Raw genomic sequence first — 26,907 nt, 5'->3', positions numbered from 1 at the left:
AGTAAAAATAAAAAGCTTAGCTATTTGCATTTTCCCCACTGAAAGCTTCCGACAAGTTGGGATTGCATCCAGACCCATGTGGTCCTTTCATGATCATGTTCTTGTGATAAAAAGAAGATCCCAAGAGGGATTGGGGTGGGAGAGGGGGGATGAGTTGGAGGTGGGTAGGAGGGCTCCATCTTGAGTGTTTGCCAGGGAGGCCACTTGAATGCTGCCAGGAGAGCCAAGCTATTTACAGAAGACAAAAGCCATAGTCCTTGCCCCTTAGGGTTGGGGTATGTGGACTTAGAATTCTTAGGGTCAGCTTAAGACACTCAGGGGTCCTAAACACTGAAAAGAATATAGTGCTTGCCCCATCTGTGGTCCCTCCTCTTCTCCCCATAAATAGGGAATTCAAAACAAAAACAATTCTGAATTTTAAATAAGGTCTACCACCCCAGGATGGATGACTAGTTAGATTTTTTTTTTTTAATGATGTACTAAATATCAAATTGACTCAGTTTTTCCCCCTCGGGTTTTTTGGGTACCCATGCCTTGCAGATGCCCAAAGACAGATTGAGTGTCTGTTTCGTGATCTGACATTGAGAGATTCTAGTTCTCCTGAGGAGCTGTCCCTTTCTGGGATTTGAGTGGCAGAAATTATTTTACCATGTCAGGAATTTGGAAGTTTAAAAAAAAAATGTCCTTTTGTTTATTTAATAATATCTTTAACCCAACTGAACATAGAATTAGCTCTGAAATTTTTCTCCAAGAAATGCATTTTCTTCTTGAGTGCTCCATGATGAAATCAGTCTTAATTTCAGTTCAACTAGTGTGTAAAAACACACAGTGAGTGATTATTAGTCCCCGAAGGAGGCAAGACAGATGGAGCCCAGAATGGAATTGGCTTTATGATTAATTGAATCCTTGAAGAGTTGAATAGAGTTAGAGCTGATTCGGCCCAATCAGCGTCTTGAGGCGGCTGGTGCTGTCCTGAGCCTGAGAGAGGAAAGGGTCACAATAACCCAGATTTATCCTCTATTAAAATGGATTGGATGTATGCACCAGACGGTTCCCATTTTTAAACCATTGATGCAGGATAATTGGAATGGAAACAAACAAGATTAGAACTAGATTACAGGTATTTGTGCAAGTTGCCTCCTAAATCAATCAGAGTCGATGATTTATTCTGAGGGTGTGTTATCATTAGAGTGAATCATTGAAACTCTGAGACACATCTGGAGCTGTCCAGCCAGAAAGGGAAGAGGGAGGAAGGGGCACAGAGTGCTGCTTGGGGTTGGGAGGAGGCACAACTGTGCAGTGCTTTCCTGGCCTGTAGGACAGGGATCTTGCAGAGGGAATTTTAATTTTACCCTTTTTTTTTTTCTTTTTCTTTTCTTTTTTTTTTTTTTTTTGCAGCAAGACCTATTGGTTAGGTCTGAAATGACTGCCCCTACTCCACAGTGAACAGATAGATGTGTTCTTTATAATGGTTGGATCAAATGGTCACCCAGGGTAGCTGCTGCCTCTGGGGACCCTGCAGTTCAGGGCATGGGAAGGGAGAAGGCCTGGTGCTGTGGGGGACTGCAGCTGCATTAACCAGCAAGTCCATTAGGATGACGGGTGCCCTGGTGCCTTTCCAGGGGGCCTGTTAGTGCAGGACATCATCTTTGGAGCTAGAAAGCTTGGCTATACTTGCTGGACCAGGAGCTGAGGCAAGAAGCCTAAGTTCCCTCCTGGCCCTCTGCTCTCTCTCAGTCTGGCCATGGGCATAGGGTCGTGTCTGGGGTCATGATCTTGAGGGTGGATGGACCTAATCCTGAACTCAGGAGTCAGGTCACAGAGGTCACAGTTTCACATCTACAGCCATCTGGCTGACAGTTGAATACTTGTTTTACTTAGAAAAACAAGAGGACTAGGTGCCCAACGTTTCTTCTGTCTGAAGAAGGATACCACTTGCTTCTCAAGTTGTCTTCCAGGCACTGGTGCCCATACCAAGTGTCTGGCAGTAGGCTGGGATAACCCCAAGAAGCTCCATCTGATCGGCAAGCCTCACCCTTACCTTCAAACTGTGCTTTTTTTCCTTCTTCTTTTCTTTTTTCCATTTTGAGCTCTTGTGAGTCAGGCTGCAAGGCAGCTCATTTACATGGGAGTCAGCCAGAAGGAAAGCGGCTTGAAGTCTACTTTCATTTTGCCGTGGGAGGTGTTTTCCTGTTGAATTGCTAACCAGGCAGGTCAGAGGGAATCATAAGGGATCTCAGTCATCCTTAGATAGAAACAAGTACAGCAAAGCATCTCATAAGCTGGTGAAAAAAATCTTTGATGGCATTTTTCAACTCTGGCATTCTCCAAATTGAACATACCTAAAGGCACTGTCCCCAAGGGAAGAGAAGAGGGTAGTTTCTTGGCCCCATATCAGCGAAGATAAAAACCAAGGCCCATGCCACACCCTCAGGCCACTATAGAGCTTAAGAACTGAGCCTACCTCCCTGCCTCCCTTCCTCCCTTCCTCCCACTGATGTCCTGCCATTACCTTGGTCCTGCTCGCTGCTCTGGTGGTAGCTTCCCTGCTGCCATTCTGTTAGGCACAAAGGACTTCTAATTTGCCAATTTTGTTGGAGTCCCCTTTGTAGAGAATAGTGCCTGCAAAGTATGTAATCCCCTTGTATCCCTTGCAGCCTTTGTTCTCATCAGAGGCATCTTCTCCCTTTCCAGCTCAGCCTCAGCTGGACATTTTGCCCTGCCCTGGTCTGGACCCCAGAGCAAACAGTGCTCAGCAGATCTTCCTTCCTTGCTTTGGTGTGGGCCGGGAGCAGGAGTGGCGTTCCTGCCTAGGGCACCGAACCTGCTTCATGGACTTGAAAGGCCTCAAGCATGTGTGAGAAAGAGAGGAATTGGTGATGCAGTGTCAGCCTGCCTGGGACAGCTTGTCTGTCCTGTAACCCTTGGCATCGGGGGCCTGAGGAGTGCGCTTGAGTCTGGACTCTACTTCCTGTCTGCCTGGAGTGATGCCTGCCGTGGAGTCCTGGGAATGCAGCTGCTCTCTTCAGTGGCAAGAGAGCAACTAGACACTTAACCCTGCTGGTTATATAAGGTGGTAGAAGAACTCGGTGGTGTCTTTCTTAGCTTTTGATTCCTTAGACTTTGGTTGGAACCTGTCCTCTGAGGCAGGGGAATATGCTCACCACCTTTGCTGATTCCCCAGTGAAGCCCAATGTGGCACAAAGCTCTTAATTTTAGCCTCGAGCATGACACATAATATTTGTGCCTATCACATCCTGTCCATCTGTCAAATGCCCAGTGCCCAGTACGCATCAGAGGGCTTCCTCTGCTGTGAAGCAGAGTGGTAAGGGGAGGGAAGCCACCTAGGCTTGTGTCTCACAGAGACTTTCTTTTTCCTCTTGGACATCAGCATGGTTCACATTCACAGTTTCTGCCGGGCCTCCCTGTCCCTCTTCGCTTGGGGCCAGCATTCTCTGTCATGAGCAAGTGGGTGGACAAGCCCTACTGGGAAGGGCTGAAACATGGGAGACCCATTAGGGCGGGATGGGAAGTGGTAGGACAGACGTGGTTGGACACATGCCTCCTGTACATCTCATACAGTGTGAGGGGGCCTCTCCTCACCCCTCACCCCTCTCTCTTTGGTACCCCCAGCTTGTGGACTACTAGGCAAATGTGATTCTGGATGACAAGCTAGAAGGGGAGGACTAAGCTAGGTAGCACCCTTGGCTAAGGGCTTCCCACCAAGAGTGATGCTTTCCAGAATAGCACCTAATGCCATTTCCACCCGTTAGTATGTTCTTAAAAGGTAATTTTGTCTATTAAATATCCCAAAGGAACTGTGCTGGGGAGGTACTAAAGGAACTAGAGATGCAGGGGAACCCAAGGGGCAGAAGTATCAGAGTCCCACTGATTGGCACAAAGACATTGACCAAAGCCCTTAGCCTCTCTGTGCTGTTACCTGGAAGTGTGGACTTTTCTCCTCTACCTCCTGGGGCCACGGAGGAAGAGATTATCCCTATAAAATGCTCTGATTGTCTTGAAAGAAAGATGGTATATCTGTGCCAGTTGTTACTGTTATAAATAGTGACGCTTGAAAACCAATAGGGCATCATTCTGAGGAGCTGCAAATACTACCCACACCTGTTTGTTTTCCATTTTAATTTCACCTTTTCCTAAGGAAGGGGAGGGGCAGATGCTGTCTGCCCTGCACACTTCACCAATTATTGCGAGGATTAACCTCAAGGAAATGAGCACAACCAGGAGCATGAACTGGGCAAAGGCATTTGGCTGTCGTGCCTGTTGCCCATGCAGACAGGCTCAGAGAGTCCAGCTCATTTGACGAATGTTTACTGAATTTCAACTCTTACATTCTAAGAGGATAGAAAGATGCATTTGGCATAGTCCCTAACTCAAAATGTTTAGCGTCTAGACCAAGGCATGAAGAGTGTCTAGTACTAACCTGAGTGCCTACGATAATTCCACACACTGAGCTGAGTGGTTTATATACATTTTCACATTGAATCTGAGTAAGTATGATTATGAATAAGTACAATTCCTTCCATTTTACACTCGAGGACCCTGAGGCCTAGAGAGGTCACATGCTTCCCTAGGGTCACAGAACTGAACTGTGTTAGGACTCAAACAGGAGCCTAGTGTGACACAGAAGCCAAGCCTTCAACCACTGTGTTGTAGCTGTGATAATAAATGCTGAGAGACAGACACTGAGAGGCAGACAGAAACAGAGAGGGGGAAAGGGGCAGGAGGAAGAGGGGAGAGAGGGAGGGAGGGAGGAGGGGAGCACGGAGATGGGAGGACAGGCTGAGGGCGGTTGGACAGAGAGGAGGAGAGAGAGGTATCTGGGTTCCTTTTGTTTTCCTGTGAATGATAATCAGCCTTATTCATCACTTTTATTTCTGACCTCTGACCTCTGCTTTTAATCTGTAATATGCCATAGGTCACGTGACATCCAACTCCAGGAGCAAAGTCAGGGTCTGTATTAGGGTGGGCTCTAGATAGGAAACTTGATTTTGGTGGTTCATCAGTCCTCAGCAAACACTGCTGTCATGAGGTGGACTCTGATTTTTCTGTGGGAAAGGTTTTGGGATTTCTTCCCTCCTTTTTTGATAAATTGGGTTCTGGTGTCTTTGTAGTTGAATGGCACATTCAGCCCCATTCAGCCTGTCTTCCCAAATGGCACCCCTTTCCCCCCCTTACCAGGGGCTCCTTCTGGAATCATTGAGAGCATCAGTGCCCATCTAGCTGAGGTCCTGGGCCCAGAAAGCTTTCAGAAGCAGTCCTCTGCTTATTAGGCACCTTGGGTGAACCTCTGATAGAGAGGCAGCCATGGTGGTGTTGAACCCGCCACTGAGGGGGTTGTTTGCCTGGTGTCACCAAATACTGGAGAGGGACCCTGTCTTTGGGGAGAGGGTCAAGCATGGTATTTTTAGCAAGCAATCCTTTGTCATTTATTCAGCCACTTTAAAAATAGATACCACTCTTTCTTTCTAATTGGCACCATTTGTCATCCTCTGTCCTTGCTTTTCACATGCTGAATTGTTCATGAATATTTATTTACCCTCCCAGAGGCAACTCCATGTATGTGTGTGTGTATATACACGTGCATGGGGGCTCTCAGAGCTCATTCTGCTGCTCTTTGGTTTTTTGTATCATAAAAGGTGATATAGTGAAAGACAGGGAAGGGAAGCTGGAGCCCTAGTCATTGAACCCCTTTCTTTGATGGTGCATCCTCGCATCTCTCTGACATTCTCCATGTCTGTGAGGTTACCTGTCCTTCCACTCTGGTTGCTTGGATGGTTGCCTTTTTTTTTTTTCTTTTTTTCTTTTTTTTTTAAACTAAGCCGACCTCAGGCTTCCATTCCATACCTCCATCCTTTTGTCCTGTCTGTTGGAATTCTTTCCTTTGGCAGTCAAATCCAGGATCCCTGAGATGCTCCCTGGTGTAGACATTAAACCATTCAGGTTTGAGGTCATTGACAAAAGCTGTGTGAGAGGAGAAGGGAACCAGCATTTACCTTTGTCCCCCAGTCAGACCTCTGTATCAGCCACCTTAATACCCGGGCCCTGGCACATCCAAACAACAGTGGAGCCTGGAGCTTACCTCAAGTGTGTTGTGCTGAGCTAAGGACTCTGGAGAGAACCTCCCCCTTGTGGCCTCTCCACCTGGTGTGTCCCCATCCCTGAGTCATTGTTCTGTCTTTTGACTCTAATGTGGCTGAAAAGACAGTATGAAGGGGTTATTATTGATAATGTACATTCCTAGGGTGTATTCCATCTAGCACCTCTGACACTCTTTCCACATGTTCCTGTGGAAGACTATGTTCTCTTTTTCTTAATATCTTCTATAGACCAGAAATGATTCCAGATGTTGTCTCAATCCCCTCCCAACCATCCCCCATTTCTAGCAAGGCATCCTTCTCTCCTCATACCCTGTTTCAAAACTTAAATCTTCTGGTCTTAAAAATTCATACATTCATTTTTAAAAAGTATATCAACTATCTGCTATATGCTAAACACTCTGCTGTACTAGAGATACAGTGGTGAGTAAGACATAGGTCTCGATTCTTAAATGGTTGATCTTTTAGTCAGAAACTAATATTTAGGGACACCTGGGTGGCTCAGCCATTGAATGTCTGCCTTTGGCTCAGGACATGATCCTGAAGACCCAGGATCAAGTCCCACATTGGGCTTCCTGCATGGAACCTGCTTTTCTCCCTCTGCCTATGTCTCTGCCTGCCTCTCTCTCTCTCTCTCTCTCTCTCATGAATAAATAAATAAAATCTTAAAAAAAGAAACTAGTACTTAAAAGGCAGTTAATACATCACCAAAATTAAAAACCTTAGTCCATCAAAGGACACTGCCAAGACACTGGAAAAACAAACCACAAAAAAAAAAAAAAAAAAGAAAGAAAAACACACCACAGAATTGGAGAAAAGTTTACAAATCAAGTATCTGGTAAGGGGCTTGAATATGTTAAAAAAAAAAAACCTCTTAAAATCAATAATAAAGGGCAGCCCAGGTGGCTCAGTGGTTTAGTGTTGCCTTCAGCCCAGGGCTTGATCCTGGAGACCTGGGATCGAGTCCCACGTCAGGCTCCCTGCATGGAGCCTGCTTTTCCCTCTGCCTGTGTCTCTGCCTCTCTCTCTCTCTCTCTCTCTCTCTCTCTCTCTCTGTGTCTCTCATGAATAAATAAATAAAATCTTTTTAAAAATCAATAATAAAGACAAGCAACTCAATTAAAAATAGGCAAAGGCTCTGAATTGACATCTGTCTGAAGAAGATGTATGATGGCCAATAAGCACATGAAAAGATATCCAACATCATTAGCCACCAGGGAAATGCAAATCAAAACCACAGTGAGATAAAATTTTATACTCACTAGAGTGACTGTTATCAAAAAGGCAGATAGTATCGAGTGTTGGCAAGAATGGAGAAATTGGAACCCTCATACGCTGCTTATGGGAATGTGAAAGATGCAACTGATTTGGAAAAGAGTTTCCATTCCTTAAGTAGTCAAGCATGGGTGCAATTCCATCATAGGTGTATACCCAAGACAAATGAAAGCATATGTCCAGGGTGCCTGATAGCTCAGTGGTTGAGCTTCTGCCTTCAGCTCACATAGTGACCCCAGGATTCCTGGGATCGAATCACATATTGGGCTCCCTGCAAGGAGGCTGCTTCTCCCTCTGCCTCTCTCTGTGTCTCTCATGAATATATAAAATCTTTTAAAAGAGAGAGAGAAAGAAAGAAAGCATAAGTCCACATAAAAACTTATGCATGAGTGTGCATAGCAGCATTATTTATAATAACCAGTAAGTGGCAACAACCCAAATATCTATCAACTTCTAAATTGACAAACACGTTTTTTTATCCATACAATGGAATATTAATTTGACAAAGAGAAATGAAGTACTGATTACCTGTTACATATGGATGGAACTTTATAACATGCTAGTGAGAGAAGCCAGTCACAAAGGAGCTCATATTTTGTGATACCATTTATATGAAATGTCCAGACAAGGTAAATTTAATGAGCAAGAAAGTGGATTAGTGATTTCCTAATCTTGGAAGGGTGGGAGTTGGGGAGTTAGGTATGGGTTTTGGCGTGGAGGGTGGGTGATGAAAATGTTTAAAAATTGATTGTAGTGATGATTTTACAACTCTGAATATATTAAAATTTACTGGATTATACACTGTACATGGGTGAATTGTATGGTATGTGAATTATATCTCAATAATGGATTACATAGTGATTTCCTAGATGGGTTAGCTAGGGAGGACCTATGTAAGATATTTCATTCTAGCCTCAACTCAAATGTTAAGCCATTCACATATTAAGGTAAATTTTTAGAGGGAGGCAGGGGAAGCAGATGGCTAGTACATGGACCCTGAGGCAGGAACAAACTTGATGAGGCGGTGAAGCAGCCAGAAGGCCAGTATTGCTGGAATGGAGTAAATCAGAGGGAAACTAAGTGAGATTGGGGATTTTTGGCAGTACACCTAAAGAACAAGGTAAGATATATATATATATATATATATATATATATATATATATTGGATTTTATTCTAAGGGTAATGAAAAGCCACTGTTGACTTTTAATCAGGGGAGTAACAAGATCTGATTTACTTTTTTTTTAATTAAAAAAAACGTTTTTTAAAGATTTTATTTATTCATGAGAGACACAGAGAGAGAGGCAGAGACACAGAGAGAGGTAGAGACATAGCAGACAGAGAAGCAGACTCCCTGCCAGGAGCCCAATAGGGGACTTGATCTCGGGACCCCGGGATCACGCCCTGAGCTGAAGGCAGCGCTCAACCACTGAGCCACCCAGGCGTCCCGTACATTTTTTTTTTTAAGATTAATTTATTTATTTTAGAGAGCACACTCATGAGTAGGGAGGAGGGACAGAGGGAGAGAATCTTCACGCAGAATCCCCACTGAGCCCAGAGCCCAACATGGGACTCAGTCTCACGACTCATGAGATCATGACCTGAGCCAAAACCAAGAGTCTGACACCCCTGATTTACATTTTTTGAATGATCTCTCTGGTTGCCTGTGGGAAGGAACTCTTCATATTTTCATAATGTAGAGCCTTCTATCTTATTGGCTTACTATCTTGTTGTTTTATGCCTTCCAAGATAGGAAGTTCTTCTTGGTGTCTCCTTCAAGTCATTCCTTCTCATCAGGATTCTGGAAGGTGGAGCTCATGGCCATATTAGCCCTTTCTAACTGGGATGATTATTGCTCTCCAGATTAGGACAAGGAGTCAGAAAGCTTCCATATCTTTCTGGATGTGGCCACTTTTATCATGAGATTTTGACTTTGAAGGCTCAGGACCATGGTGTCTGCTTGGTTTTACTTTGCTGGGGTTGGCTCTGGCCCTGGTACCCTGGTCCCAAGATAAGTAGTGCAGTCCCTTTACCTCCACCAGCTAACAGTGTACCCACGTCCTTTCCCTGAGTTGCAGGGCAGTCTGCCTGGTAAGCAGCGCAGGATGCTGTATTGAAGTCCCATGCCCGATAGCTGGCTTGGAAAGAACTATTTTATGGCTCCAGGGAGCTCTTGAGAGACTGATAATATGCTGAATTAGAACGTAAGTCAGGAGCTCTGTGGCCAGGATTTGAATGTGGACGCTACTGGATGTTAGCTGTCTAAACCTGGGCAAATTATTCATCTCCTCAGCAGTTTCCCCATCTGTAAAATGAGGATAACCTCGTATTGGTTATCATGGGGGGATAAAATGTATTAATGCATGTGAAAAATTAGGAAGAATGCCTTAGGGAGGCTCCTGGGTGCTCATTGAGTTAAGTGTCTGCTTCTGGTCAGGTCATGATACCAGGGTCCTGGGATCCTCCTTTGACTCTGCTCAGCAGAGAGTCTGCTTCTCTCTCTCCTTCTGCCCCTTCCTCCTCCAGTCGCACACACTTTCTCTCTCAAATAAATAAATAAAATCTTAAAAATAACAACAACTCAGAAGAATGCCTACCAAATAGTGCTCAGAATGTTAACCTCTTTCATTATCGTCTTTAAGGGAGCCTCTCCATAGGGCTGTCAGGTAGCTCCGGGGCTCCCTTCAGAGGGAGCAGAGAAGAGAGCAAGGCCTAAGTGCCGATGCCTTTTATGACCTAGCCTCAGAAGTCAGAACCATCACCTCCTCCATTTTCCTTTGGTCCCATAAGTCAGCCATGACTTGGTGTGGAGGGAACTATACAAGGCATAATACCAGAAGGCAAGGCTTCAGTGGCTGTTTTGGAGACCAGCTACTATACCCTGTATCCAAAGGCCCTTTCCTAGACACTGTGGAAGGGGACCATAGGCACCCACGGGTTGGACCCTTTGTAGGTAATTATCTGTGAGGCGGGCCATGCTCATTGTGGCTCACCAAGCCTGTACCCTCCTGGCTGAAGTAGTGGCATGTCAGAAGAACAGTGTTTTCATTTTTCAGCCTCTGACCCATGATGGGTGATGGAATGATAGAGGACTTTGTACTCTTATAAGCCTGCCAGTGGCTTGGGCATCCGGGCTCTGAATTTTGTGAAGTGGACTAACGAGCTGACCACCTCTTTCTACATACAGGCTTCTTGGTTTCAGAGGAGGGGACAATTTTGCTACCTTGAAATCCATTTATTTCAAGATGAGGGTGGGTGGTATTATACTTTTAAAAATACATTTTCATCCCGTATGGTCTTCTGTTCTATAAGGTCTCCCTTATGAGGTGGCAAAGCGGGCTGGCGAGAGGGGCTCTCAGGTGAGATGCTCAGCTTTAGACAGCTTGACAGTCTGTGTAGGGGGCGAGTTACTTAACCTGTCTGAGCCTCAGTTTCCTCAACTAGGAAATGGAGAAGACAGAGCTTCACAGACTCACTGTGAGGATTAAATGAGATAAGGTATGTGTAGTATAAACAAACTCCTAGACAGAGCACAACACACAGTAAGGAAATAATAGCTGTCGCTAAAAATATTATTAATGTCAATTCAGTCACCACCATCATCATCATCCTTATGCTTATTGACCCTGAATGGGACGGAAAGAGGGGCTGTGACTTACCAAGCCACACGGCAGGGAGTCTGGGCCCGAGAACAGGGTCTCCTTCTCTCTTCTTGTGTTCATACTTTCCATCTTGAATGTTCTTCCACACGATGCCTGAACCACAAATAGAAGTTTGGGCAACTCCCAATTATCCCTCATGTGAATAATTCACTCAGAGATAATCTGTGTGCCTGGCTCCCCTCCCAAATCAGCTGAGTGGATTATTCTCCTCTTTCAATTATTCAACAGTACAAGTAATTGGGAGCTGGCATTAGCATATGAAGGCTGTGAGGTCATCTCTTGTTGTTCTCAGTTGCTCAGGCCTGCCAGTGACCATGTTTCAGAAGAGCATGGAAGCTGTAGAGCAGAGCCCAAGGGCAAGGACAGAGGTGGTGACAGGATTGAGGGTGAAGGACAACAGCCTACAATGACCTGGTGGGGTAGGCGAGGCTGCCAACTACAGAGCAGGAGAGCCAGACAACAGTGTATAAAGGCTGCCTTCTCTCTCCCTGGGCCAGAGATGGGCCCTCCTGGAGGCAGGGCATACTTCCTTCAGGAGCTCTTGGTTTTAAAGTTGGCTCTAGAATGTTAGATCTTTCCAGAGTCTTTTAAAAATACCTTTGGCTACCCTCCTCCCTTCTATTGCTGTCCTATTTGGCCTCAGGCTACTGTATTAGGAGATATAGGGAGCCTCTCCTTTCTGTGAAGTCGGGTCTCTCCATTAAAAATAACAGGTGTAGGGGATCCCTGGGTGGCGCAGCGATTTAGCGCCTGCCTTTGGCCCAGGGCGCGATCCTGGAGACCCGGGATCGAATCCCACGTCGGGCTCCCGGTACATGGAGCCTGCTTCTCCCTCTGCCTGTGTCTCTGCCTCTCTCTCTCTCTCTGTGACTATCATAAATAAATTTTAAAAATAAAAAAAAAATTAAAAAAATAAAAACAGGTGTAGTAATGATACATTCATACACAAAGTAAATGAATAAAGATTTATGTGTAGATTTGTAGTACGTATGTATTCTTAAATGTATAATGCAAAAACCAGCTCTTACTTCTGAGGGTAAGAGGAATGAAGTTATGAGAAAGGGATTTTTCCTTTGTGTTTTGCACTTTCTGTACTATGTGAGGTGGTTTTTGGTTTTTGTTGTTGTTTTGTTTGTTTTTTACCATGACCTTATGTTAGTTTCTAATTAAATGATAGAATAAAAGACATAGAAGAGAAGCTGCAGTTGGGTTTTGCAGCATTAGCTCATTAAACCATCATGATAGGAATCCCTGGGTGGCTCAGCGGTTTAGCGCCTGCCTTTGGCCCAGGGCGCGATCCTGGAGTCCTGGGATCGAGTCCCACGTCAGGCTCCCGGCATGCGGCCTGCTCCTCCTCCTCCTCCTGTCTCTGCCTCTCTCTCTCTCTATGTCTATCATAAATAAATAAATCTTGAAAAAAAATAAACCATCATGATGTATACTTTTGAATTGGATTGAGTTTGGGGTGGACCCAGCAGCTTGTTCAGAACCCTTGAGCAAGGTGGACCTTGGGGCACTATGCATGAATGCCATGACCCAGGCTCTCTTAGAGTCTTGTTTTCCTTGTGGGACTGAACAAGCACTTGTCCACCCCCAGTGGACATCAGGGCTTTGGCCCTGAGGTCATCATCCTCCCTCCTATTCTTATTATCCCTTTCACTTCTCCTTCCCCAAGGACCCAGAAACCGTTTGCCCTGGATCTGCTGGACTCAGGATTACCCTGAAGTTATCAGCAGTCTCCTCTTTGCCTCTGGGGAACAGAATAAAATTCTTGATTCATACACCATTTTGATGTATGTGGTGTGTCCAAGTTTGAGAGTTTTGTAGGGGGAAGAAGGTTAGTTGACTTTTGAACTGTTTCTCTGGGGTGGTTTTTTTTTGTTTGTTTGTTTGTTTTTAATGCTTTCATTTAGTTTTTTAAGAAAAGTTGTTTGAGCTCCATTTGGGATTTATAGTTGCTTAGGTTATCTCTCCAGGTTTTGGCCGATGATTGGTTCCAGTGTGTGCTTAGGAAGGGCAGGGGCAAAGTAGGGGGTGGGAACTTTCTTGTCACTGGGACTCTAAGCAGCAGCAAAAAAAAATTGTGCTATGTGTGAAGCAGGAGCAGAGCAGCTCAAAGAGCACTCTGGGCCAGAGGGCCCATCCATGGGCAGGCTGCTTTTCAGCCTAGCTGGAGGTTCTTACATCTGGGCCCAGCATGGCTGCACTGAACTAGACCTTCAAAAGTGGCTCTGGAGTACCAGGCTAGCTAGAGCATTTAGCTGCTCCACATGGGAGCTGAGCCTCATTTTCCTCCATTCCTAGAGAAGGCCTCAGTGGCAAAAAGAACTTGGTAGCCACATATTGGCCAGCACCACTGATGAGAGCAGACACCGAGTCAATGGTGAAATTGATGGAATCAAAAGAATGGACAGAGCTTGAGAGCTGAAGCCTAGACATGCCTCTGCTGGGTCTGGCTCCTTAGCATCCTCATGATCTTCGCCTAGCTGGTCTTGGAACAAAGAGACTTCCTGAATATGTTTCAGCTCTGTGTGGCCTGATGGAGGGCTGAGTTCCCAGCTTCCCCTTGAGAAGGGAAGCTGCTTTGATAAAAAGCCAGAGAGACAATTGAGGTGTTGGCTGGAGCCTAAGGAGAGAGTTCAAGGATGCAGGAGTGAGCCCTGCTAGTGAGGAAGGCCAGGGACCTCTTCTTTCAAGCCAGATTAGGAGGAGAGCCCCACTACAAACCCTTCATGCTAGGCACTGAGCAAATGGTGGCTTTGGTGGTAGTGGGGATGTGGTAGGTTTTCTATTTCTGTACTAAAATACCTGCTTCCCCTCTGCAGGAGGTAGGAGTATCTTGGAATAAAGAACCACTCCGTGAACCATTGGTATGAATGGGAGGGGCCTGGGCTGAGCCTCATCCCTGTCTTTATGTCCTTATCCAAGGTGCTGAGCTGCAATTTCCAGGTTGGGATTTTATTCTCTATTGCTGGTGCTATGGGAAGGAGATGCGAGTTAGTAAGTGCACAAAGATTCTGAGGGGTTGGCAACCTGGGGGACTTTACACTTTGCAACTATGTGGATTTCCTAAGTGTGGAACTCTTTGCTGCTCACGTGTCCCCCGCACTGGGTTAGGCCTTGAGGAGAGTCTGCAAGGATGGGCTGCTGTTAAAGGGCCAGGCTGGCAGGGCCTGTTTGACAGTTGGCGGGATCACACTGAATGTCTGCAAGCAGAGCCCTGGTCAGACTGGGACAGACCTGGCCTGACCCCCAAGCTAGCCCTGAATAACCAGTTACTACTGAGTGTCATGGCCTGAGGTATGAAACAGTGTGGTGAGCTTGGAAGGCTCTCAACACATTCTTCTATCCTCTGCCTTTAGAAAATACTTCCTCTTGGAAACCTCTTCAGCAGAAACCTGTGGTCAAGTAAGGGTTCTTACCTCTATCTTCTCACCTATTCATTCCTGGTTAAGGCTGAGTGACCTAGACCAGCCACCTGCCATGCTTCTTCCATCTGTGCAGTGCTTGGTGCAGGAGTAGGTATGTGACACAAGCAGAGCCAATGGAAGTCCTGCCCTGAAATTCTGAACTACTTGAGGGTGAGAACTCTTAATGCTGGGATTAACATGTTTAGGGACTCCAGTGGCCAACAGCCTCATCTAGGGAGGGAAGAAAAGCCTAGTAATGGAGCCTGAGAGAAGACCCTTGCACATTGTTTGAACCTCTGATTCCAGTGTGACTATTACTTTTGTCATCCTTCTTCACGATGGAACCCAGCAGACTGTATTTTTTGGCTTAGAGAAGTCTGAATTCAGTTTTAGTTCCTTAAAAACAAAGTCCTAACTAATACAAAACAGCTTCTAGCTGATCAGACTATTTGCTTCCAAATAGCTAATGTCATATCTAGGGAAGCTGCTTTCATGGTGGAACCCTGTGTCCCACACTGTGCTCCATGCACACTGGGTGCCCACTCCATGTTTCTTTTCTTTTTTTTTTTTTTTTTTAAGATTTTATTTATTTATTCATGAGAGACAGAGAGAGGGAGGCAGAGACACAGGCAGAGGGAGAAGCAGGCTCCATGCAGGGAGCTTGACGTGGGACTCGATCCCGAGTCCCCAGGATCACGCCCTGGGCTGAAGGCGGCGCTAAATCACTGAACCACCTGGGCTGCCCCCACTCCATGTTTCTTATGTGAGTACATGCACTGTCACCCTCTGCCACCAACCTTTGGGAGGAGAGTGGAGTCCTGAGCTTGAGTCTCCCAGCTTGCCTCTTGGTGTTGGTAAATCTTGTCATTGATGCCTGCATTTTTTATCTCCTTCTTCTACTTCTGCAAAGATAAATACAGTCTGTCAGTCTTCTTGCTTTGCAGGGGCCTTGCCAGACATTTCACTGGTGGGGAGTTTATCGGTATACCTCAGGTGGCCATCTTCCAGATGTAGACAGGGGATCATCCTTGTGTGGCACAACGCTGGTCACAGCTTCAGGTCTGATGATCTCTCTCTGAAATCACTGTTCTCTGGTGCCCAGCTTGAGTTGGTGCAGAATTTATTGGGCTTGCAACATCAGGGCAGTGTTAGAGGTTCCTTGTCCACTGCTTTTCTCCCAGGCTGCTTGTGCCAGCTGCAGGGCCCTTGTGAGGCTGTTAGGTGTCTTTCTGTGACAGATTCATTGTTCCATATTTTTATTTAATTACTTACTTTTACAGCTCTTAGAATAAATCTAATTATCCATCTGTTATACTACATTATGCCACTGCAGTTCATGCTATATTTTCTCATTGTATGATATTTGTCAACTTGACCTTGCCCTCTTCCAATGTTGGTGCTCCTCTTTGTGGCTCTGTGCCACCTCCTCAGTGGATTCCCAGCCTGTCAGTCTATCAGGGTCCCCAGGCAGAGCTGACTGCAAGTGTCTTTTAGATGGAGCAAAGTTTGGTATTCTTTGGCATAATGCAGGAGAGGAGAGTGGCCAAGGACCCATCTCTGATACCCTGCTGACCTGATCTAGGTTTGGAAAGTTGGACTTTGCAGAAAAGAGTTCCAGAAAAGAGAGCAGAATTTCTAGGTTAGAGTTTCTGATCTTTTGCCAGAGGGCTGTTGTCAAGGAGAACAGCCAGGAGAGGTCAGGCTGAAAAGAGATGACAGTGACCACCTGTGGATATGTCTGTGACTGTCTCACCATGGCTGTCATGTGGTGCCTCACATTAGGATTAATGTAGCACCAGTGAACACTACCTACTGGAGGTTGATTTCCATAACCATGTGGAGGATCCTGGCTCCCAGATCTTTTTTTTTTTTCTCTCCTGTTACTCCCTAAAATTCTATTAGTACCACTGGGAATTAATTTCTTGTTTTTTTTTTTTAATACATCTCTTTATTATTGGCAAATTATCTCATATTGGCAAATGCAGATACTCCCAGGAGGGTTACCCCCAGTGGTCATTGAACACCTCTGCTGTATTCCTTTTCGAAAGCAGGCAGGGGATGTGTGGCAGTGGAGACGCATGAGGAAGTTGTTGAGGGAGTCAGACTAGAGGGGGTCTTCTCTGAAAGAGAAGGCAAAATTTAGAACATTGGCTAGAATCTGCCCTCTGTGAGCTCTCGGAGTAGGTAGGATGCTTACAGAGAGAGGGAGACCTATGCCTTATCCATCTCTGCACCCAGGTAATGGGGCTGGACAGTCTCACCAGGGGAGCAGCACCAAGCTGGTCTTGTCCCTTCAGGCAGCTCCTGCTTAAATGAGCGTGGGCTTTGGGGATAGACCATGGAAAGTGAGGGTAGGGGTGAACAGACAGCAAAGCTCAGTCCATGTCCTTAAGAAAGTTGACAGTTTAGCAGGGGAAACAGACTGACCAAATCTGTTGAATATGATGAAGGGAAAAGGGAGCCCCTGGGATGTACAGCAGAAGCCCAGTGGCAGGTCAGGTAATAGACAAAGGTTTCTTAGAGGAACTGCTTGGAGTAAGACTTGGATGTGTAGGCCAGCCTGATGAAGGTGGGTACAGAGATGAGGCAGAGAGGGAAAGGGTGCTCCACATAGACATGTAGAGAGCACAGCACATTTGAGTGGAGTTCATTTGGAAAGGGCAGGACTACTCTTGGTCCTGACATAGGGTCATTTCCAGCAGGTTCTTGAGTGGAAGTGTTGAGGCTGCTGCTGTTACTGCTTGCAAAGCCTGTACCCACCGGGGACCAGGGGAGGACCCATATGTGGCCCACGGGCTTTCTTGGGTAGAGGCCCTTGATGAGAGAGACTGTAGTCCCGCCTCCTCTACCTAGGGCAGGGTCTGCTACACTGCTCCTCCTTCCCACCACCCCTGCCTTCATGCCTGCCTCGGGCTCAAGGCCACATTAAAGGCCGTCCAGCTTGGATGTGGGCCCAGGTTAGAGCTCATTACAGCCCTGTGGCCAGGCCCTCCATTTTCCCTTCCAGGTTAAGACTTGGCAGGCATCAAAGACTGCCAGGAACACCCCACAGGCCTTCTCCTTTAATGATCTCTCTCCATTCTCGGTCTGCACGGCCTGCCTAGCCCAGCTCTGCTCACCAGAGCCTCTGGTGACTTTTCGCAAGCTTTTCTTCATTCCAACAAACAGAATTCAGTGACTAATTGCTGGTATTTTTTTTTTTTTTTCCTCAAGACTCTATTTATATAGGCTGTCGTGTTGGGGGTGGGGAGGAGCAGGCTTTAGTCTTGGGAGGACTGCTGTTTCCTGCTACTGCCATCATTAGACAGAGGCCCATGTGGCATTGATGTCCACACTTTGTCTTTATTCTTGTATTTTTTTTTTGTCATTTCGACATTTGGTTCTTTGAACATCTAACATCCCTTTTATGCTTCTCATCTCCCACTGAAGATTGTTGTATTTTGTCCCCCACCGAAGCTGCGTTTTCCTTTTGTCAGATTTCTCACTTTCTTCTTTAATGTATTTTGATCAGTGTGGCCATGTAGGTCTGGGTTTTATTGGGAGCTTTTCATCTTGGCAGTGGCTCTCAGGGGCTTGGGTCTTCTTGCAAAAGCCTGACTCTGCCTCAGGTCCCAGAAGCAGGCCTTTCCTGGCCAAAACTACCAAGAGCCCAGCCTGTCATCTGCCAAGGGATATGCTCTAGCCTAGCAATTCTCAAACTTAAGCATGCAGTGAAAAGCAACAGGATTTAACCAGGATCTGTTAAAATGCAGATTGTCAGGCCTCTCCCCTGAAGCTTCAGTATGTCTGCTGTGGGACCTGAGAATTCCTGGTGCACGACTTCCCAGGTGATGCTGGTACTGACAGTCCAGGGACCACATTTTGAAAAGGACCGTTTTAGTGTAATTGCGCAGGGCCCTCAGGAGGGGAGGATTGCTGGAGACCAGATTCCCTTTCCCCGTACTGGGCCCAGCTCTCCAAAATTAGATGATGACAGCTGTTGGCAGTGGCATCGTGATATTTAAACACTTTTACAGTGATTTCACTTGCCCTAAGTCATTTGATGCAGCAGATCTTTGGTTAAGCAGTATAGCTTCTTCAGTTAAGAAGCTCATTTAAGTTAAGGACTTTTCCTTGGCCTTTCAGCTACTAGTGTGTGGTGTTCCCCCAGTTTAAATCTGCATCTCTTAGCTCGTATTCTTGAGCTTTAGGATCCTGTCACTTAGTAGTAACTCACTATGTGACCTTGGGGAAAAAAATACTTAACCTCTGTGTGACTTAGTTTATTGATTAGTAAAACAGGGGTAAAAATATCTGCCTCATAGAGTTGTCATGACAACTCTGAACATTTTTTTAAGAGAGAAACTGCATGTGGGCGTGCACAAGTTGGGGGAGAGAGGGAGAAGCAGATCCCCACTGAGCGAGGAGCCTGATGTGGGGCTCAGTCCCAGGACCCTGAGATCATGACCTGAGCCGAAGGCAAATGCTTCACCAACCGAGACACCCAGGCGCCCCTTGACTCATATTTGAAAAATACTTGAGAGCTATGAAAGGACGAAGCTCCAAAATTCATTCTCCTCCTGACTGTGAGAGGCTGCCCTTAGTTTTGTGCTTCTGTTATCACAGGAGGCCCAGGAGAACCTACTACCACTCCCCAGACAGTGTCCCTGGCTGTTAGGACAGGGCTCCATCACTTCGGAAGGGCACTTCTCCCTGTGGTCTGCCCTGAGGGAACTGGAATATAGCAAGTCCCTGGGTGGCATTTGCCTCAGGAGTTGAGGATGAGGCTGTAGCTGATGGGCTGGGTCAGTGTGAGAAGTCTAAGATCCAAGGCGAGCCCCTGGCAGCCCACTTCACCTTATGCACTTGGAGAGCTGCTGTAGTACAGGCCATGCCGTGCTCAGCCCTAGAATGGGCCTTCCGGGCTTAGTTTAGAGGGAGGAGAAACCAAGCTGGTCTTTTTTGGGTTTTCTCTCATTCTACTTCTCCTCCACCTTCTGATTGGGGCATTCTCAGAAGTAGCTGAGGTTTCAATTAGAAGGCTGGCCCTGGTAATGTCATTAATACTGAATCTATTGAACATAACATGTGAGGAACTGCTATATTCTGTATTTCATTTAATCCTTACAACAATCTTAGGAAATAATCTTCATTTTACAGATGAGGAGGCAAAGACAGTTATTTAGGTCTGTCTGGCTCTAGAAGCCATAGTCTTTACCACTGTGATGCTGCCTCCCTGGCCCCTGCCCTGATGTTTCCTTCTATAGTACCACTGTCCCCCTCCCAGGGATGCCTGGCCTTATCCTGTTTCCAGGGTCCTTTGCCCCATAGCTCAGTGTCTCCAGTCCAGGCCTATGCCAGGTCTTTATTTACCTTTGTACCTTCTGTAGAACTTATACAAAGCCTTATACAGAAGGTGACCATATGTCCCATGTATACCTCTTGTCTGAGTGCAGTAATTAATAGTACCTCCTCTCACTCTGTAAAGTGTCCCGATTTGGACAATAAATTATGTGGTCACTCTGCTTACACATGACTGGTTCCCCCAACCCTGGGGCAGTGGCATTCTAACAGAAGACCTTGGAGGACAGAATTATCATTAGGACTCAAAGAAATCACAGATGGTAAAACGTTAAGCACTTTTATAGGCCAGCAGGCAAGAGAATTTAGACAGTCTTTGCTCCACGCCCCACAAACCTACCACAAAGAACTATTTCTACGTCCAAACTTGAGGCCTGTGAAGGTCTCCAGGCTGATCTCAGATTTCGCAGGGCTGGGGTCTTACTGTGACTTCATGGAAGGTCTGACAAGCAAGGCCAGGACATGGGAAGGAGTGCCAGAAGCTTCTGCTTTCCTGCCTCTCTTGGGCAGAAGCCAGCCTTGCCTAGAAGTTGCCTGTCCTCACCACCTTGAGCTTCCTGCAGGAAAGAGCCAAATGGGGGCGGTGGGGTGGGGTGGGTTAGTAGGGGTGCGGGGGGTGGGCGGTGGCCCTTCCCACAATGTGGAACTCAAGCCTGTTGGAAGCCCAGGCTCCGGGCCCCAGTGCTGTGTTTCTGTTCAACTCAGGCTCTGCCCCCTACCCTAGATGTGAAAGCACACACACCCTCAGCCTTGGTAGGCATAAGCCCCATTCTAGGCTGTGTCCTTACCCCATCTGTAGGCAGCTGAAAACTGCTGTGCATATGTTGGTTCACACTTGAACTGGTTTAATGTTTTTTCTTTTAAGCTGCAATCTAAAATTCAGCCAGACAGGCTTTAATGAGCACTAAATCGTCAAGCTTTTGTTTCCCTTGCTATTCAAGCCATAGAGATTCTGTATTTGATTCTGCAACAATTGCTGTATCTTAAACAAACCATTTACATTTTGACATTAACTATTTTATGAGTGTAACTTTCTTGTTGGCATTAGAATGGTTCCAGCAGAAGGCCTTTTACCGATTTATTAGAAAATGTTTAAAGGGTCTGTGGAAGGTGATTCTTAACATTGTCTTTGGGGAGAAAAAAAGACTTTCATCTGATTTCATTTGGGTAATACATATGAACTGTTAGCCTTTTCCTCCTATCTTAATGACTTTTGATCATGCTCAGGCCATCCTTCCAGGTGCCCTTCCTGGTCAGGCCCTCCATTTTTCAGGTTACACCTAACATTGGACTCTTGCACAGTGACTTGTCTAGTAATGTGCCTCTCCACATGTCCTTGTTGGCTGTTCATTTTGTCTAATAAGGGCAAGAATAATTTTCATTCTTTGCTTTGGCCCCAGGCTGCTGAGCCAAGTGCTCTGTGCACTCTGGGCCCAATCAGGATTTGTCGACCAACCGTCAGGACAAAGAGCCTTGGTCAGACAAACGGAACCATCCATCATTCTGTCTCCAGAAGCTAAGAGTAATTGGAGCTTGTCTCCAGTTCTTAAAGATCTTCACAGAGTGGGAAGGCCCCACTCCAGTGCCTGGTGACTTGGGCCTCAGGGCCTCAGCTGAGGGCAGGCCTTGTAGGTTCATTCCCATTTTAGGGCAAGTTCTGTGTCCTCCTTGACCTGGAGTCCTCAGCCTGACTGGGGTGTCATCAGTCCCACTCCACCCAGTGTTCTCCTCTGTGACAGCAGTGGCAAGGGGCAGGAAACCCATTCTTACTCAAACCAGGGGATGGATGAACCACACTAGATGGAGCTGGCCAAGAAGGCCTGTTGATCCATCCCCATGGAAAACCAGGAGCCTGGGTGCTGCACTTGCCTCTCAGAACCGTAACTAATCGTTCACAAAGATCTTCCCAAATACCAATGATGCAAAATATTTGAATGGTTTAACATATTGTTCACCATATTTAAACTATCAGAAACCTTAAATATCTGAGCAGAACCTCAGCAAACAAAGGATATTTTGGGGACTTGTTATGTATGTTGTACAGCAGAGAGATTTGTCGTCTATATGACTTCCAAATCCTATAAACAAAGCATTTCAGTGTTGTCATTTTCAGCTATGGACCATCCCACAATTGTTGCTTTTACTTTTGCTGTTAAGAGATGGCTCTGTATGTCAATTATTTTTCAGTAAAACTGGGGGAAAAGGAATGGCTCATTCATAAGCATTTCTGCAGTTTGTTGCAAAAGCCAAACAGGCCCTGCCTGATTCCCTTGGCTCTCATAAAGGAGAGGAGGAAGTTGGAGGGAAGAGTGTATGATTGCCCAGTGCATGCCTCTGAGCCCTTGGGAGCAAGATCTGAGTGAGTAAAGAAGTTCCTTCCTGAGCCACCAAAGGCCTATCTAGAAGGTGTAGGGCCCGCAGTTCAAAACAAAGACTGGCTAGGTGATTTCCCTGCAGCCCCCTTATCCTGTGGATCTGGCCCATGCTGGCCCCCCACCACCCTGGGTGATGGAGATGAGCCACCAGCTGGTGTGGATGACCTCACGTAACCTCCTCTCTGTGTTCTCTAATAAACTGGATAAATTTTACTATGTGAAAAATCTCCCATATGCTTTAGCCTAAATTTTCTTCTGCTTAACCTTGTTACTCCTACCTTGCCTCCCTCAGACTGCCTGAGACAATTACTGGGAGGCATTTGTTGAATAATTATAGGCCACAGATAATTTCTCTTTAGCTCTCAGTCTTGCAGTTACCCACCCTGTGGCCTCCCTTTAGCCAGCTCTAATTAGCTTCTTTGATCCTTCCTCTCAGTCTCTCCCTCTCACTTGTTAATCACCTTTCTCCCCCATGAATTCTTTTTGCCCTGGCTTCGTCCATGCAGCTGGAGGAGTGCATGAGGGCCGCTCAGTGGGAGGTGGTACTTCTCTGTCTGGACCATAGGTAGCCCCTCCTACGTTTGAGAAGCCTGAAAACCCAGGGGCTCCTTAGCAGAAAAGTAAAAATAGTAATTGTCATTAAGTAGTATAATACTTTATGGTAAAGCAGCTATTAATTGAATGCTTGGTATTTGCCAGGAATTGTGTTAATCTCCTAATATATTATCATATTTCATCCCCACAACAATCCCAAGGGATAAATATTACTAACTCCTATTTACAGGTACAGAAACTAAAGTGTAAAGAGGTTTTAAGTAACTTTTCATATCACACAACTTGAAAACACTGGAAAGGAGGACTTGAACCCATTTCTCTCTGCTGCCAGATCAGCTTTTATTCACTGGTTTGTTCACAGAGTTTGGGCTTCTGCTGAAACACAAGTGTAGATCCTTGGCTTTGGGCCTGCCCAAGAACACACAAACAAAACATGGAATAAGATGTCAAGTATTTATCCTCCATGTAGGAGAGGCCTTCTGAATCGAGATTACAAAACTGGTGCCAAAGCAAGCTGGTGTGGCTCATGTGTCTGAGCAGCTGGAAATCTCCTCCAGTAGAAAACGAAACTGACAAATTCTTAATTTGTTTTAATTCTTAACTTACTCTTCTGACAGTTTGATCTCTCAGATGATTAAGGGAATCATTGGAAGAGGACCTCACTGAAGTTATATTCTGAGCAACAGAGAGGTTATGTTAAGTACAGTGAAAGTGCTGGGGACCTTAGCAGGAAGTGACCAAGTTTGCAGAAGTCAAGAGAAACACAGATTATAGAAGGTCCAGGAACAAGTAGATAGGATGTTGGGGCAAGAGCTTCAAAAGGAAGGATGACTCAGTCTGAGAAATGAAATGTGCTCAATGCAGTCACAGGTGATTACTGCAGGGAACAAGGGAGGAGATGCCTGGAGGCCAACTGGGGGCACAGGGAGCAGTTAGGATTTTTTATGTAAGATGAAAAAGGGTGAACAAACAGAGAAGGGTGTAAGGCTCTGACAACACTGTTGGGAATACCTAAGTAGGGCAGGGGGTGAGACCTGGGATACTAGGAACACAGGGACCTGCCCAGGCAGGTAGTGTTCAGAGTGAGAGTGATAGCTAGGAGGGCAGCAAGCCCCCTGCTTTAGCACATGAGTCAGTGCAGCAGGTGATGTGCATCCCCATCCTCCCTTACAGTATGTGTTTTGCCTCTGACTTCTCTTTTAAGGAGAGTGGTCTTCCTGAGGCACCCGGGTGGCACAGTCAGTTAAGCGTCCTACTCTTGGTTTTAGTTGAGGTTGGATCTCCAGGGTTGTGAGTTTGAGCCACACATTGGGTATAGAGATTACTTGAATATATAAAACTTAAAAAAAAAAAGTAAACACACATATAACTACTACCCAGGTCAAGCAGCGGAACTCTCTCATGCTCCTTCCTAGCTTAAACTTACTTTTCAGAAAGATTTGCCATTTTGTGAGCTTAGACCAGTGTTAAAGACATAGAGGGATTCTACAATTCAGGAAAGCATTTAGCAGAGTCTCATGATAATCTAATAGGTCGGGTAGAGAAATGATAAAGACAGGTGGATTTGTAGCTGCTTGAACAGTCAGATCTAATAGATGTTTGTTTATGAATGGTTCAGTGTCCACAACAGAGCCTTGACTGTGGTGTTGTGCCAGAGATCTCATGTCAGACTCTCCTGACGAACCTGCATTTAGTTCCTTATGTGAGGACCTGGGGGCAAATGACATAGATCAGAAAGGGCTAGCCACCATGTTGGGTACATGACAGAATGAGGATCCCAAAGTATAGTGACGTGCTAGGATGAAGGGCTTGGGTAGCCAAGTGACATTTTAAGTCTTGTTATTGAATTTTTAATTTCATAAAAACCCATATTTGTTGCTTAAAAAAATAAATCCTGCCACCCAAAGACAAGTGTGTGATGTCATACGACCCATACCCCTTATGCTTAGGTTCAGGGCCATGTTGGAGAACCTTTGGCTCATGTGAACAACTTTCAAAGATTGGATCTAGACAGGCCCAGGGTGAATCAGCTCTGCAGCACTATTGCCAAAAACTTTTCTGTAACCTGAGGCATTGATTGCAGAGTGGTCCTGGGGCAAAGGCAGCTGGGTGCACTGGACTCTGGAGGGGTGGGCCAGGCAGGAGCCCTGCAGATAGGCTGGCCAGATTTTGAAGGGAGCTTTCTCCAGGCATTTGGCTCCTCCTAAGCTTCAGAAGGGGTAACCTGTCAGGACAGAGTCAGCGGACCCTCTCTGCACTAAGAGGACAGACTTGGGACCAGGAGGTATAAGCTTCCTAAAAGCAGAAGAGTTTAAAACTCAAGGTGGTGGAAAGCTGCCTGTTTGAGGGGCCATCCCCTACCGCTCTAGTCTTCAAACATTGGGCAGCCAGTTGTCAGAGGTGCTGTACCAGGTCAAAAGATTGGTAATGGGGTCCCGTTATCCCAAATGTGAGTCCTCACATTAGTGCCAGACTTCCCAGTAAGGATCAGGTGGGACATTTATGAAAAATCAGGGTTTTAGCCCTATCTGCTGAGGCTTTGATGCAGTAAGGATAGGATAAGGGTTAGAATCCATTAGAATTTTGAAAAACTGCCCCAGGTGCTTCTTGGTGGAATGACTGATTCTACAGCCTGTACAGCACAAGTACAGCATCTTGTGCAGGAACGTCTTGGGCCAGAAAGTGAGGAAGTGCTGAGAGAAGGATGGAAATAAGTAAAAGAGACACTGAGGGCAGAATGAAAAGGCTTTGGTGGTTAAATCAGAGATGGTTTGAGCATCAAAATAAACAATGATAGAAATAGATTATAACCCATAGATTAATCGAGAAGCCATGAATCCATGCTGATACAAATGAATGAGTGAGAAAGTAGAAGAGCCTCCTTTTGCATGGAGTGCCAGCACGTACAGGGAGGAGTCATCGCTGAACATATAGAACTAGTGGGAGGAAGTTTGATGAGGAGCAGGCCGTCTTCATGTCTCGAGGTGTGTCTCCCCACAGAATATGTATTAGATTCAAAGGGGCAAATGACATCTTTACAATGGAGAAATCTGGCAGACGCCACTGTGACCAGTGATCAAAGTGAGCATAGGCCCCTTGTGGGCCCCTCTGATGAGACGCACTGAGAGAGACTGCTTGTGCGGTTCCTGCCAACACCAACGCGTGGAACCTCAGTCTAACCGTGGGAAGACATCAGACTGAGGAATATTTTACGACTGGCCTGCACTCTTCAAAACTGTCGGTATCGTGAAAGACAAACACAGGCTAAGGGGGGAGTGTCGGGTCGAGGGGTCTTGAGGCATGCTGCTGAGGTCATTGTGCCAAGTCCTGGATTGCATCCGAGACCAAAATTGTTCTTAGAAAAAGGATATTTTGGGGAGTGGGTAAAATCCGAATATCTGTAGATCATATATTAATTTCCTCATTTGATAATTATACTCGGTTCTTATGAGGGAGACACACTTGCTATATTCAGGGGTAAAGGGGCAACTTTCAAATGTTTCAGGAGAGAAAATAATATATCTAAATATGTAAAGAAAGAAAATTAAAAAGCAGGTGCAGTAAAATGTTAACAATTGGCGAATCTTAATGGGAGTACCTTTACTGTTTTGTAACTTTTCTGTAAGTTAGTTTTCTGGGTCATTTTCTGTAATTTTTAAAGTGCCCAATCTGAAATCATTTAAGGGAAAAATAACACAGTGTTCCTGGTGATGGTCATGCAGCATTATATGTGAGAGTGATCAGAGGCCTATTAAGATTCTTTAGGGCTACACCCTGAGGCCGTTTCTCTTTCGGGGTGGGGGGGTGGAGGTTGGATTTGATGTGTGTCTTTGCGCATGCCCTGCATGTGCAATGGAGGCCTCTTACAGCCACTCCTGTGGACACTGTCGTTGAGGTGGCCTGCGTGTGTCCCACGTTTGCTTACATGACTGGCTTCTGGTTGGAGCTGTTTATGCATAGGCCCAGCGATACTCCTACCCCCCAGGTCCAGATGGAATCTCTGGAGTGGCCCGTGTGCTTCCCATCATCCTCGCTGTGGCCTGAGCCTCATGTTACAAGCTGTATGTTCTGGTTCTCCTGGGGGCTGCATGTCCACGTGGAAGAGTTGTATGTGGCATTTATTCTTTCAGTGAACCTATTCTGTGTTTATTCAGGTTGGTAACTGTCCGTCTCTTG

At 46.0% G+C, this 26,907-nt stretch overlaps 1 protein-coding gene and 1 long non-coding RNA gene across 4 annotated transcripts in view; one reads left to right on the top strand and one right to left on the bottom strand.

Moving 5' to 3' along the window:
• Window positions 1-26,907, top strand: part of SIL1 (SIL1 nucleotide exchange factor) — a 218,713-nt gene that overhangs the window by 182,592 nt on the left and 9,214 nt on the right. The window lies entirely within an intron of this gene.
• On the bottom strand, window positions 660-11,369 carry LOC140641421 (uncharacterized). 2 transcript variants are annotated; one of them, XR_012037924.1, is made up of 5 exons: window positions 11,049-11,369; window positions 6,101-6,214; window positions 5,866-5,982; window positions 2,042-2,245; window positions 660-978 (listed from the first exon to the last, which is right to left on the bottom strand). It is a non-coding gene; the product is annotated as an uncharacterized lncRNA (long non-coding RNA). The 2 variants fall into 2 exon arrangements; XR_012037923.1 differs by having other exon boundaries at window positions 660-2,245.

This window comes from Canis lupus, chromosome 10 (assembly GCF_048164855.1).
Source record: "Canis lupus baileyi chromosome 10, mCanLup2.hap1, whole genome shotgun sequence".
NCBI lineage: Eukaryota > Metazoa > Chordata > Mammalia > Carnivora > Canidae > Canis > Canis lupus.
Note: the sequence above shows the minus strand (reverse complement) of the source record. Positions and strands in the feature narration are given on the sequence as shown.